This window comes from Ochotona curzoniae, unplaced genomic scaffold (assembly GCF_017591425.1).
Source record: "Ochotona curzoniae isolate NIBS_2020 unplaced genomic scaffold, NIBS_Ocur_1.0 contig_66, whole genome shotgun sequence".
Taxonomy (NCBI): domain Eukaryota; kingdom Metazoa; phylum Chordata; class Mammalia; order Lagomorpha; family Ochotonidae; genus Ochotona; species Ochotona curzoniae.
In genome coordinates, this window is record NW_024466512.1 from 20332559 (window position 1) to 20345006 (window position 12448).

Here is a 12448-nt window from a genome sequence, read left to right on the forward strand (position 1 = left end):
TCTGAGAGAACAGACCAGTCTGTTCTCTGAGGCTTCAATCCCTAGACGTTGGGCCATGTGAATAGAACCTCAGAAACAGAAACCTCAGAGCTGCCCAGAGCAAAGAACGAGGTGCCCCTGGAAATGGAGAGCTTTGGGATGCAGCAGATAAAGCCACCAGCTGCAGTGCCTGCATCCCAATGTGGGAGCCAGTTTGAGTCTGAGTTGCTCCACTTCCAATCCAGCTCCCTGCTAATGCACCTGGGAAAGCAGCAGCAGCAGATGGCTCAAGTGCTTGGGCCTCTGAATGCGTGGGAGAGACCAAAAAGAAGCTCCTGGCTTCAGATCGGCTCAGCTCTGGCCATTGTGGCCATTTGGGGAGTGAGCCATTGCTCTCGCCCCTAGAAACAATTTCTTTTGTTTGTTTAAGATTTATTATTTATTTTTATTGGAAAGGCAGGTTTACAGAGAGGAGACAGAAAAATCTTACACCTGCTGGTTCACTCCCTAGGCGGGCACTACAGCCAGAAATGAATTGATCTGAAGCCAGGAGCTTCTTCTGGGTCTCCCACATGGGTGCAGGGTCCAAAGGCCTTGGGTCATCTTCCACTGCTTTCCCAGGCCAGAAGCAGGCAGCTGGATGAGAAGTGGAGCAGCTGAGACAGGAATTGGCACCCATGTAGGATTCTGGCGTATGCAAGATGAGTATTTAGCCACTGAGCCATCGCGTTGGGGGGAGGGTCCCCTAAAAACAAATATTCAACAAAACAAAACAATGGGCTTTATGTCTGGGCCGAAATCTTCTTGGCCATGTTTGCTGCTAGTGGGGGGCGGGGAGCAGTTGCAGGAATGGCTGGTAAATTCCCATTTACAGAACTCTGACTGCCACCTACACCTACATAACTTGGTCCTGTCAACACGTTTTGATGCGGGGACACTACGGAGGTCAAGTATCTCATCAGGATGGCGCTGTTGTTTAGTGGCAGAACTGGGATTCGAACCCTGACCAACTCCAAAGGTGGTGATTTTAGTCACCAAGGGGATTGAGGCTCCGCTGCAGAGGAGTAACCATCAAAGGGGACGGGCATTCCATTTGACTAAAAAAGCCTGTGGTTCTGAGACTGTGCCCTGTGGCCTTGTGAGTGCGGAAGGGCATCGGGCCCAAAGCTAAGGGAAAGAACCTAAAAGCACTTGGAGGAGTTTGTCCACGTCAGTCACCCCTCACTTCAGCGCGGGCTTGAACGCAGCTCCTCTCCTCTTCCATCCCGCAGCCGGGCCAGGGAGCGTCGTCACCGCCCGAGTTGTGCGCCGGAGCCGGGGGACGGAACAGCGCGCCGGTCCCTGGCCGGGCGCGAGCTGTGGGCGGCGCCGGGCGGCAGGGGCGGGGCGCGCGCCGCGGCGGCTGCGGCAGTTGCGCGCTGGGATTGCAGCCGTGCGGGCGGGTCGGTGAGTGCAGCGGGCCCGGCGGGCGGGCAGGCACGGGTGGGAGCGGGCCGGCGGGGCAGGTGCGCGGGCGGGCGTGCGGCCTGCGACCACCCCCCGACCCCGACCGCGGGCGGGCCCCACCGCCGCCGCCGGGCGCCCCCTGGGGGCTCTGCCCCGCAGGCCCCTGCTCAGGCCGAGACCCGGCCCGCGCGACCGTGTCCCCCCCCCACACCGTGTCCACGCACACCCCCCCCGGCCTGGGTCGCCCCCTCCGGCCCACGGCAGCTCCTTCCCCTCTCGGCCGCGACGCCCCACGGCCCACGTCACCCTCGCGCCATTGTCTCGGCGCCGTGGGCTCGCGGGGACCCCGCCTCAGCCCGGCTCGCGCCGTCGAGTGGCCCGGCGGCGGGGCGGGGGGAGCAGCCTGTGTCCGGCCGCCAGGACTCGCCGTGGCCGTCCTCCCGCGCGCCGTCCTCGCGTCCCGGGCGGACCTCCGCGAGGAGGCGGCGGGCCTCGGTGCGGGGCACTGGGCTGGTCGCGCGTTCGGACGAGACCGCGAGAAGGTGCCCGCCCTGTGGTGTGCAGCACTTCCTGGAAAGCTCACTTGGAATTGCAAACGGCCGCGGAGCGTGCCCGTCCCGTGGGCTGCGGCCGTGGGGCCGTCCGTCTTCTGGGGACGTGCTCTCCTCTGCCGGTGCGCTGGGCCCTGGATCCCGGGAGGCGAGAGCAAGGTTGCGGGATGAGGCGAGGTGTGAGAATGACGTCGTGGGGTTTGAGGCTGGCAGCCCGTGTCTGTGAAAAACAGTAGGTACAGCTTGGTGTCCACGCTTGCAGTTTGAGGTGTGTGTGTGTATGAAAGTTTTTTTTTTTTTTTTTTTTTGCCCCGGAAGCAGGTGCTTCATGATGTCTACAGACTGTTAATTTTACTTGTTTAAGACAACGGATGCAAACTCAGCTGACTGTAATGTGAAAGAGAAGCGTGTTGAAACCGTGCCATTTACCATGAAAACTTCATGTAATTGGAGTATAGGGGGAAGGCTTCAGACCTTTTAAATATTTATCACAGCAGTTTTCAACAGTGGTGCGAGTTTTTGCAGATGCAGACAGTCAGGCTGCTGAGAAGACACAGCAAGTTCGTAATTAAAATCAAAACTAGAACCCAAGTGTTGTTTTATGTTGGCTCTCTTACAGCTGCCTCGGTGCTCCGGGACTTTCTTTCACTTGAAATTTAGGCTTTAGAATTTGCTGCCTGAACTCACCTGTAGCGTTTGGGAGCTGATGGAGATGGTCAAGATTCTGTTCAGTTCTAAGATTAGATGCCAACTAACTACAAAATTTATGGGTGTTTCTAGTTGTAGGAAAGCTTATGTGATCCCAGTCTGCCTTAGGTGATTGCAGATTTTCTGAAAGAAAGCCAGATGACAGGGGAACGTGAAAAGGGACCTGTAGGCTATCTTTCTTGTTTTACTGAGAAAAGACAAGCACTCACAAATGTTTTCAGAAGTCTTTGGGGGCCTGGCGCAGTAAGTTGGTGGCTAAAGTCCTCGCCTTGCATGCTGCTTTGATTCCATTTGGGTGTTGGTTCATGTCCTGGCTGCTCCACTTCCCATCCAGCTCCCTGCTTGTGGCCTGGGAAGGCAGTGGATGCACCTGCGTGGGAGACCCGGAAGAAACTCCTGACTCCTGGCTTCAGATTGGGTCAGCTCCAACTGTTGTGCCCACTTAGGGAGTGAAGCAGCAGATGGGAGATCTTTCTGTCTCTCCTCTGTAAATCTAACTTTCCAATAAATATAAAATAAATCTTTTAAAAAAGAAGTCTTTGGGTTCCGGCCGTGTGCGTATGGGTTAAGTTATCAGTGACAACACCAGTTGGAGCTGCCTGCAGATGTACCTGGGGAAGCAGCAGGGGATGCTGCAAGTATTTGGGCTGCTACAACTGGCACGGGAGAGCTGGCTGGAGTCCTTGCTCCTAATGTCAGCTTGGCGCAGCCCCATGTTGTTAAGGTCATGTAAGGAGTGAACCAGTGGTTTGTCGATGTCTTCCTCTCTGAGTGTTACTCTTTTCAAATAAAAAAGTTATAGCTTAGGTGTTACCAGAAGCCTTAACTCAATGAAATAGTACAACAGAAACAAAAAGCCACCAACTTCAACATGTTTTGTCTGTACTAAAATTTTTATGTAACAATGATAGTAGGTTATAACATGTACAAATCAGATTGAAGTTTGCACTTTATTTCTTTGACACCCACATGTCTAGAAAATTGACATATGTACTTTTTCTTTGTAGGTGTTCCCTCATGTCTGTGTGCCCAGTTGTCAATTATCTCTTTCACGCAGGCACTCAGGAAGTGTTTGCTAGATGAATGTACTATTTTGAGCTTTTTATTTTTTATTTCATTATATATATATATTTTGAATTTATTTTTATTGGAAAGGTAGATTTACAGAGCAAGGGAGAGTTGGAGATTTTCCATCAGCTGGTTCGCTCCCCAAATGGTCGTATTGGCTGGAGCTGAGCTGATACAAAGCAGGGGGTTCTTCCAGGTGTCCATGTGAGTGCAGGGTCCTGCTGCTTTCCCAGGCCATAAACAGGGAGTGGGATGGGAAGTGGAGCAGCCGGGACATGAACTGGCTCCCATATAGGATACCATACTTGGAGATTGAGTGCTGGCTCAATTGACTATTTTGAGCTTTTTTAGATGATGTGTACTAACAGGAAATGTTCAACATCACAAGGCATGTGTTAAATGATGTTTGAACAGTAAAGGCAGGACTTTGAGCTGGAAGACCGCCCTGCGTATGTTTAATGTCCTGGATTAGTATGTTTAATGTGGTTTGGGTTGGAGTTCTGGCATGCACTACTTACCATCATATCAGCTTAGAGAACTTAATGTTAGAGAGCCTCACTCAGTTTTTCTTATCCTGAAAAAGGAAAACTTGCATATATTTAATAAGATTGAATGCATTGAATAATTGCATTGACATGAAACTGGCACACACCAGCTTTTCTATAAATGCTAGATTTTTGTGTGTGTGTCAGAGTAAACTGTTACTATAGATTGTTGGCATCAGGGAAAACCACTATGGAAAAGTTGCCTCTTGAGAGAAGGGATATAATGAGGGTATCAGGACAAATGCTTGCTCTCACTAAACAGGAGGTTTAGGAAAGCAGTAGGAGATACAGCTGAGTAGAAAATTTCTGGCAAACGGTTTACAAGGCATGCTAATGAAGTCCTTGCAGATGGAGCAGATGAAGCAGATGAAGTAAGTTAGATAACCTTTTTAAAAGGTTCAGATATGGAAAAATTGTTTGTCTAAAGGGAAGTTGGTAACATTGTTGCAGCATGTTAAGGTCCTTGTCACTTGATCCACTAAGTCTTATCTGACTTAAAGAATTGAGAGGCCAGAAAGCTGCTGTGTGCTGTTACTCCCCAAATGCCTGCAGTGGCTGGGGATACATGGAGCCAGGGAGTGAACTGATCGGATAGCCAGGGCTCCCTTGTGAGATGCCCAGATCCAGCTACCTGAGCCCTCACCTGCTGAACTCCAGCACAGCCTAACCAAACACTCAGGGACCACACGTGGTCATCTTAACTGCTGGGCCAAGTGCCTGTCCTTCTAGATGACCTTCTGTTGATTGAAGTTTGCTTTCTCTAATAATTTGTCGTCAGAGCTTTTTGTTGGCTATGGAAGATAACTGTAGCAACACACAACAAAAACAGGTAGATTTATAGAGAGGAGGAGAGACAGAATAATCTTCTGTTCACTGGTTCATTCCCCAGGTAGCTGCAACAGCTGAAGCTAAGCCTGTCTGAAGCCACGAGCTTCTTCAAGTTCTCCCACGTGGATGCAAGGTTCCAAGGCTTTGGGCCATCCTCTAGTGCTTTCCTAAGCCACAAGCAGGGAGCTGGAAGGAGCAAGAGGGAGCTGAAACAGTCGGGATATGAACCAGTGCCTATGTGGGAGCCTGGTGAATGCAAGGCGAAGACTTCAGCCACTAGGCTATCACGCCTTATCCCCTTCTTTATGCTTTTTTAAAGAATTTATTTTCAATGTAGAGTGTGTTTGAGACATCATGCATCTGCTCAACTGCTCCCCAGAAGGCTGCCAGAATTGTGGCTGGGTCAGGGCCTAATGCAGTAGCCAGGAATGTCATCCTGGTGTCCCTCATGAGTGTCAGGTGTCAGGAGCCTTCAAGCACTTGGGCTGTTGGCTGCTTCTTTCCCAAGTGCATTAGCAGGAATCTGCCTCTGGGATGTACTTTTTAACTCACTATACCACAACACTGAAAAATGTAAGGTTTTTGGTTATTCAAAACATTCAGTTAGAAGCTATCTCACTCTGCTGATGTAGAACAAAGATAGAGCAGGTAATCTACAGGGTATGGAATTCTAGTAGTTTTGGTGATAGAATGTTAAAAAAAATAGTACAAATTAGGTCTTTTTTTGTTTGTTTACCTTCATGATTTTAGAAGATGAAGTAACTGTATATTTCCTGCTGAAGTTTCAGAAAACAGTTAGGAGAACATTATTGGTTGACAAAAAAAAAAAAAAAGTCTAAGCCAACAGCTAACAAATACTGCCTCTCTCACTTGATAACATCTCTTAGCTTTTTTACCAGAAACAAGAAAACAAGGAACCTTTTGTTCCAAGGCTTGATGTTGAAAAACTAGCAAAGTGTTACATTGATCAAGCCAAGAATCTTAGGCGTCTGTGACCCAATAGTAAGATTTTTACAAAAATTTATTTAGAGCATTAAAGGGAACTTGCACAGTATTCTTGAATTTGTAAGCTTACACAGAAATTAGCTTATGGAAAACAAAGAGCTCAAAGTGTAGAGGGTTACTGGTTTATTTATTATCCGTGTGTATCATGTGTGTCCAAGATGCTCAGGATAGAGCAAATAACAGAAAAGTCTTCATTTAAAGGCAGGGACTGACATTTTAAAATATATAGTATGTAAAGCTCTCAGATGTGTCTGAAAAAATATACAAAAAAGAAAAAAAAATAGGGTAATAAGGTACCAAGTGATAGGAGTAATTTTATTATTTCTGTTTGTTCTGAGCAATCATGAATGTTGTCCTTTGACAGGAAAGTGTAAAACTACTTGGGCAAATGGTAAGAAAGCAGCCTGGATGGAAATAAGGAAATTTAAAAAATGAGTAAGAAACTTGTGTCTCATAAAATGCTTAAAATATGAGAGGCATTGAAAGGTTTGGCATAGTTTAAACCTTGCAAATTTTTTCAGTCTTTTCTGGAAAAATTGACATTCCTTCACCTAAAAAAATATGTGCATTTCCTTCCACATAGCACTTTTTTAAGTAGCAGAAGCAAAGTGGAAAGGACATACTGGCTCCTCTGTCTAGCGCAGGCATTTATGGTGGTGCAATGTGATTGAGCTTGTGCTGCAAACCTGGGCCACCTGGAGTGCATTCCCAGTCCCACTCCTTTAGACTTGTGTTTTGGGCATTTGTGGAATGAGTCAGTGGTTGAGAGTTCTCTGTGTCTTAAAAAGCAAAATCACAATGAAAACAAAGGTTGTAAAAGTGCTTTGACAGTTATAGCTTATTTCAAAGTACTGTTCTTGAGATGGGTATTTGCTGCAGTGATTGTTACTTGGGATGTGGGAATCCCCTGGTCAGAGTGCTTGGGTTTGAGTTCAAGCTCCACTCCAATTCCAGCTTCCTTCTAATATGCATTCTGGGAGGCAACAGGTGACGGCCCAAGTGTTTGGTCCCTGCCACCCTGTGGAATGTGTGCAGAGTTCCAACACTGGCCATTTATAGACATTTGGGGAGTGAACCAACACATAGGAGAACAGTCTTGCTTTCTATCTCTTTACCTTTCAGAGAAAAAAATCATGCTGTTCTATTGCAAATTGTTTCTGTATGAAGAGTTAACTATTCAGGAACATTGATAGACCAAGGTAAATTTGCACCTGATTTCTTTTGTTTTTAAGGGTATGTATTTGTAAGTAGGCTTGTGGCTGTGTTACAAAGGGAACCCTTTACCACAGAGTATTGATAAAGCCAACTGGCTAATCACTCTATAGGTTTTACTTGCTCATCTGTCAAGGGTTAGGATTATCAAGAGCAGAGTATAAAGTGTGACTATTTAATACAATATGAAGATATATACATTTAATACAAATGGAAGATATATCTTTAGCTTTTCTTTTTCCATGAATTAACTTCATGTAATAGCAATTAAAGTTGTATTTAGGATGACCAAAATAAATTTCAAACTGATGAGAACTCATTCTGTGTCATAGCAATATTAGAATGAGAAGGATTGCTAGTAAATAGTTTCCAAGATTTTTATTTTAAAGATCAAATACAGGGCCCGGCGCGGTGGCGCAAGTGGTTAAAGGTCCTCGCCTTGCACGCCCGGGATCCCATATGGGCGCCGGTTCTAATCCCGGCAGCCCCGCTTCCCTTCCAGCTCCCTGCCTGTGGCCTGGGAAAGCAGTCGAGGACCGCCCAAAGCTTTGGGACCCTGCACCCGCGTGGGAGACCCGGAAGAGGCTCCTGGCTTCGGATCGGCATAGTATCGGCCCGTTGCGCTCACTTGGGGAGTGAATCATCGGACGGAAGATCTTCCTCTCTGTCTCTCCTCTCTGTATATCCGCCTTTCCAATGAAAAAATAATAAAAATAAATCTTTAAAAAAAAAAAAAAAAAAAAAGATCAAATACAGTGAAGTAGTAAAACATTGAATATTCACATTTACTTGTTTGTTACCATATTACTATTAATCATGTTGACACACTTTGTTCCATTGAAAAGTGAGCTTTTGATTTAAACTGTCATATTTTGAGTACTTTGCCTGATAGACCTGTGATACAGATATTATTCTTGGCTTCTTTTTAGGGAAATTACTGATAGGACTTGAAATTCATTTTAAATTTCTTTGGGAAAACCTTTGCTGAAGTATGTTTCTGACAGTGTGGTGTTTTAGTTAAGACAGAGTTGTCATGAAAATAAGTCTGCTATTTGCATACTTCTGTTAGTTTTCAGCATTATATTATGGTTGAGCGTGAGAGGCACAAAATTGTTGTTTGGAAATAGTGTCCTTAATAGTGGCCTTTCTACATGGACCGTCAGCATTTTGGGGGCACACTTTTTCAAGGGAAAGAATGTTCCCTGTAGATTGCTAACCACACCTACCCTACGGTTTGTAACTCTGCTTCCTGTTTTTGGCAGTTGCTTAAAGCTGTTTCGCCAGCTGGTTTCCATTCTTTGGGGGAGGGTAGTGGTATTGGTGAAGTGAAGTGTGCATGTTTTGTACATGAAATATTTTTAAAGGTTGAAGTTATAACTTTTTTTCTTTTGAAGTTACAACATTTTAAACGCCTGAGAATTCATTTGTTCTGCAGGCATGCTGGCTAAATATGTTGAAAGAATTCCAGCTTTACCATCATATGTGAAGAGCCAAGTTTTGAGTATTTTATTCAGTATTTGTTGATGCTACTGTTTCCCAGAAAAAAACTAGAAAGATTGACAGAATACATGAAATGGTATCTACTTATTTGAACTCACTCTGTTGTTGGCCAGATCATATTCATCATCTTTTCCTTTGTTTTTGCTATGAAAATAGCAGTACTCCCTTGCGTTGATGTCCCCTGCTGGACTAGATAGCTGGCCTTCATGTCCCCCATATGTGTCTGGACGTGCTATCTATTGCACAGGCATCAGCAGCTGAAGGGGCCCAGTCTCAACCATGCACTCCAAGGTTGGACCACACATCCTGTGCTTTTCTCTGGCTAGGGTCTGAGTCCCCCAAGAAGCCTGGCCTAAGGTGACCTACTTGATTTTTGTGTGTGCCAGCCACTACAGTGTCAGGTTTGGTCTGTGTCCTGCTGCAGCTAGTGCACATAGTGGTGGATACAGCTGCCTAGTCAGTTCTGCTCTAGCCCCATCTCTCATACAAACTGACAGGTGCTATGACCCGACCAAGCTAGCACACCTCAGGCCTAAACCCACTTGAGTATTTAACTCAAGCTGTCTTCCTGCTGCTTTCCCAGGCACATTAACAGGGAACTAGATCAGAAGTAGAGCAGCCAAGACTTGGACTGCCACGCATACTGGATGCTGCTGTTGTGGATTGTGGCGTAATCCACTGTGTATTCTTGTGTTTTAATAAGCACAGTGATTCTTGGAGCCATTAGAAAGTAAGGATTATTTGTGCATGATTACTGTGCTACTGTGATGGTTAATCTGTTAACCAAAGTGATTATCAAGAGACTGAATGAGTAGCATGAACTGTGGTCACGTGCTGGGCAGAGGGCTGATTGGCTTCCTAAGTTGGGTGAAATTGCAAAGTTGTGCGGTTTAAAGCTTAGAAATTGTTCATTTCTGGAATTTCTATTTAATATTTTTAGATTGCAGCAGATTGGAGTAGCTAAAACTGCAAAAAGTAAAACCATAAACTGTGAAGTTAAGCAACACAGAGAATGAGTTGGTGAAATTCTGTGGTTGGAGTTCGAATGTCTGTCATAATAATATTCAGGTGTGTTAGATAAGATCCTAGGAAAACCATATTGATTAATTTGTTAAAGATGATTTAAGGGGCCCGGCGCAGTGGCGCAGTGGCGCAGTGGTTAAGGTCCTCGCCTTGCACGCCCAGGATCCCATATGGGCGCCAGTTCTAATCCCGGCAGCCCCGTTTCCCATCCAGCTTCCTGCCTGTGGCCCGGGAAAGCAGTTGAGGACGGCCCAAAGCTTTGGGACCCTGCACCCGCGTGGGAGACCCGGAAGAGGCTCCTGGCTTCGGATCGGCATAGTAGCGGCCATTGCACTCACTTAGGGAGTGAATCATCGGATGGAAGATCTTCCTCTCTGTCTCTCCTCTCTGTATATCCGCCTTTCCAATAAAAAAACAATAAAAATAAATCTTAAAAAAAAAAAAAGATGATTTAAGGCGCTCTTTAACTGAACAGATTTCATGGCAGATTTCCTCCCATATCAATATTAGTTTTTTGATTACTTATGTTTCCAACTGAAATTGAATAGTATTTTGTGACCTTTGTTGAGACTCTGCAACTTGAAATTTAAAGTACAGTTAATTTTGTTCAAAAGTAATCTTTGAATTTTTCATAGAGGTTGATATGAATTTTAGTTACTTTTTAAAAAACAGGTTTATTTTTAATTTTTTTTTTTTTATTGGAAGGTCAGATAAACAGAGGAGGAGAGACAGAGAGGAAGATATTTGGTCTGTTGATTAACTTCCCAAGTGGTTGCAACGGCCAGAGTTGAGCCAATCAAAGCCAGGAGCCTGGAGCGTCTTCCAGGTCTCCCACGCGGGTGCAGGGTCCCAAGGCTTTGGACTGTCCTGGACTGCTTTCCCAGGCCACAAGCAGACAGCTGGATGGGAAGCAGGGTCTCTTGGATTTGAACCGGTACCCATATGGGATCCCGGCTTGTGCAAGGCAAGGACTTTAACCACTAGACTACTGCGCTCGGCCCACTTTTTTTTTTTTTTTAAGATTTATTTATTTTTGTTGGAAAGGCAGATTTACAGAGATAAGGAGATACAAAGAGAAAGAAACATCTGCTGTTTCACTCCCCAGGAAGCTGCAACAGCTGGAGCTGAGCTGATCCAAAGCCAAAAGTCAGGAGCTTCTTCTGGGTCTCTTGCACAGGTGCAGGGTCCCAAGGCTTTGGACATCATCCTCCACTACTTTCACAGGCCACAAGCAGGGAGCTGGATGGGAAGTAGGGCTTCTGGGACACGCACAAATGGGATCGCGCCACACGTAAGGCGAGGATTTTAGCTACTGAGCTGCCATGCAGGGCACTTCCCTTGGTTTTGCAAGCATTTCTGGAAAATTGTTTCTTCCTCTGATTTTGTCAGTGTTTGCTTCACATTTTTTTTGAGTGCTCTGTTGTTTGGTATATACATGTTTTTAAAAGCCATTATTGGTGAATTGATCCTTTCTCAGTATACAAGGCTGTCCTTTGTCTCTAGAACCAATTTTTGATTTAATGTCCATGATCTGAAAGTAATATTGCCACTCCAGCTTTATCTGGTTACTATTTGCATAGAATGTCTTTTTCGTTCCTCCACTTGAACTTAATTGTTTATGGCTCTAGAGTCTGTTGTGGACAGCATATATACTGTGATAATGTTTTTAAACATCCATTCTCTCAACTGCTATCTTTAAACAAGAGAGTGTATGCCACAGAGATTTAAAATGGTGATAGTAGGGAAAGGCCTTTTTCATTATTTTTCTAGAAGTTATACATTTTGTTCCTCATTTCTTCTGTCACTGCTTTTATTTTGTTTTTTAGTAAACTGTTGATAGCTTTCCAATTCACAAATTTTGATATAGTGCATCTTCAATTTTACCCATTTCAAAATAGTTTGATTTCTCCATAGCTGGATTTATTCTACATACTTGTCTGAATGTGGGAAGATAGTTGAGAACAGACACATAGGTGAGGTGCAAGTTGGAGAGTGGTGTTTAAAGGCAAAGAGATAGCCCACATTCGTAAGTGAATGCAAGCTGCCTCTCTCCATGAGAAGAGGATTATCTGCCACCACCTCCGTCATGCCCCCTGAAGTTCTGGTTGCATTTGTATAGGTTTAAGAGTGCCTTATTGAATGTACAAGTAGGGCAGAGTTTGGGCTAGACTTCTCTGCTCATGCTGTTCTCTTTGGAATGTTTCCTAACATATCTACTTGGAACTGCATGCGCATTGTCACTACAGTGTCTTGTGTCTGAAGGGGGAGTGATGCTCAGATTCATAATGGGAAGGATGTTCAGAGACCCTGCACCCCTGTGGGGGCTGCACTGATGTGGGTAGGATTGTAGCCACATGTCACTTTCGTGGAGAGACTGCTGGCATGCAACTCTTGTCTGTCTTACGTCACTTTGATCCATGGGTTAAACAGAGGTATGTTGTTTAATTTTCACATATTTGGGGAATTTTCCGGCTACCTTTGTGTTTATTTTTAAAAAGATTTGTTATTTATTTTATTTGGAAGAGTTAGCGGAGACAGATCCTCCATCTGCTGGGTCATAGCACAAATGCTTACATGGCCAGG

The 12448-nt window shown here is 45.3% G+C and overlaps 1 protein-coding gene across 2 annotated transcripts in view; it reads left to right on the forward strand.

The window, feature by feature from the left end:
• Positions 1–1394: 1394 nt before the first annotated feature.
• The window catches only part of NT5C2 (5'-nucleotidase, cytosolic II), an 87369-nt gene continuing 76315 nt past the window's right edge, over positions 1395–12448 (forward strand). The window contains exon 1 of one of the 2 annotated variants that reach the window (XM_040992183.1): positions 1395–1425. The gene's annotated coding sequence lies outside the window, so the exon portion shown is untranslated. The remainder of the gene's footprint in view (positions 1426–12448) is intronic. The other variant, XM_040992182.1, reaches the window with a different exon arrangement.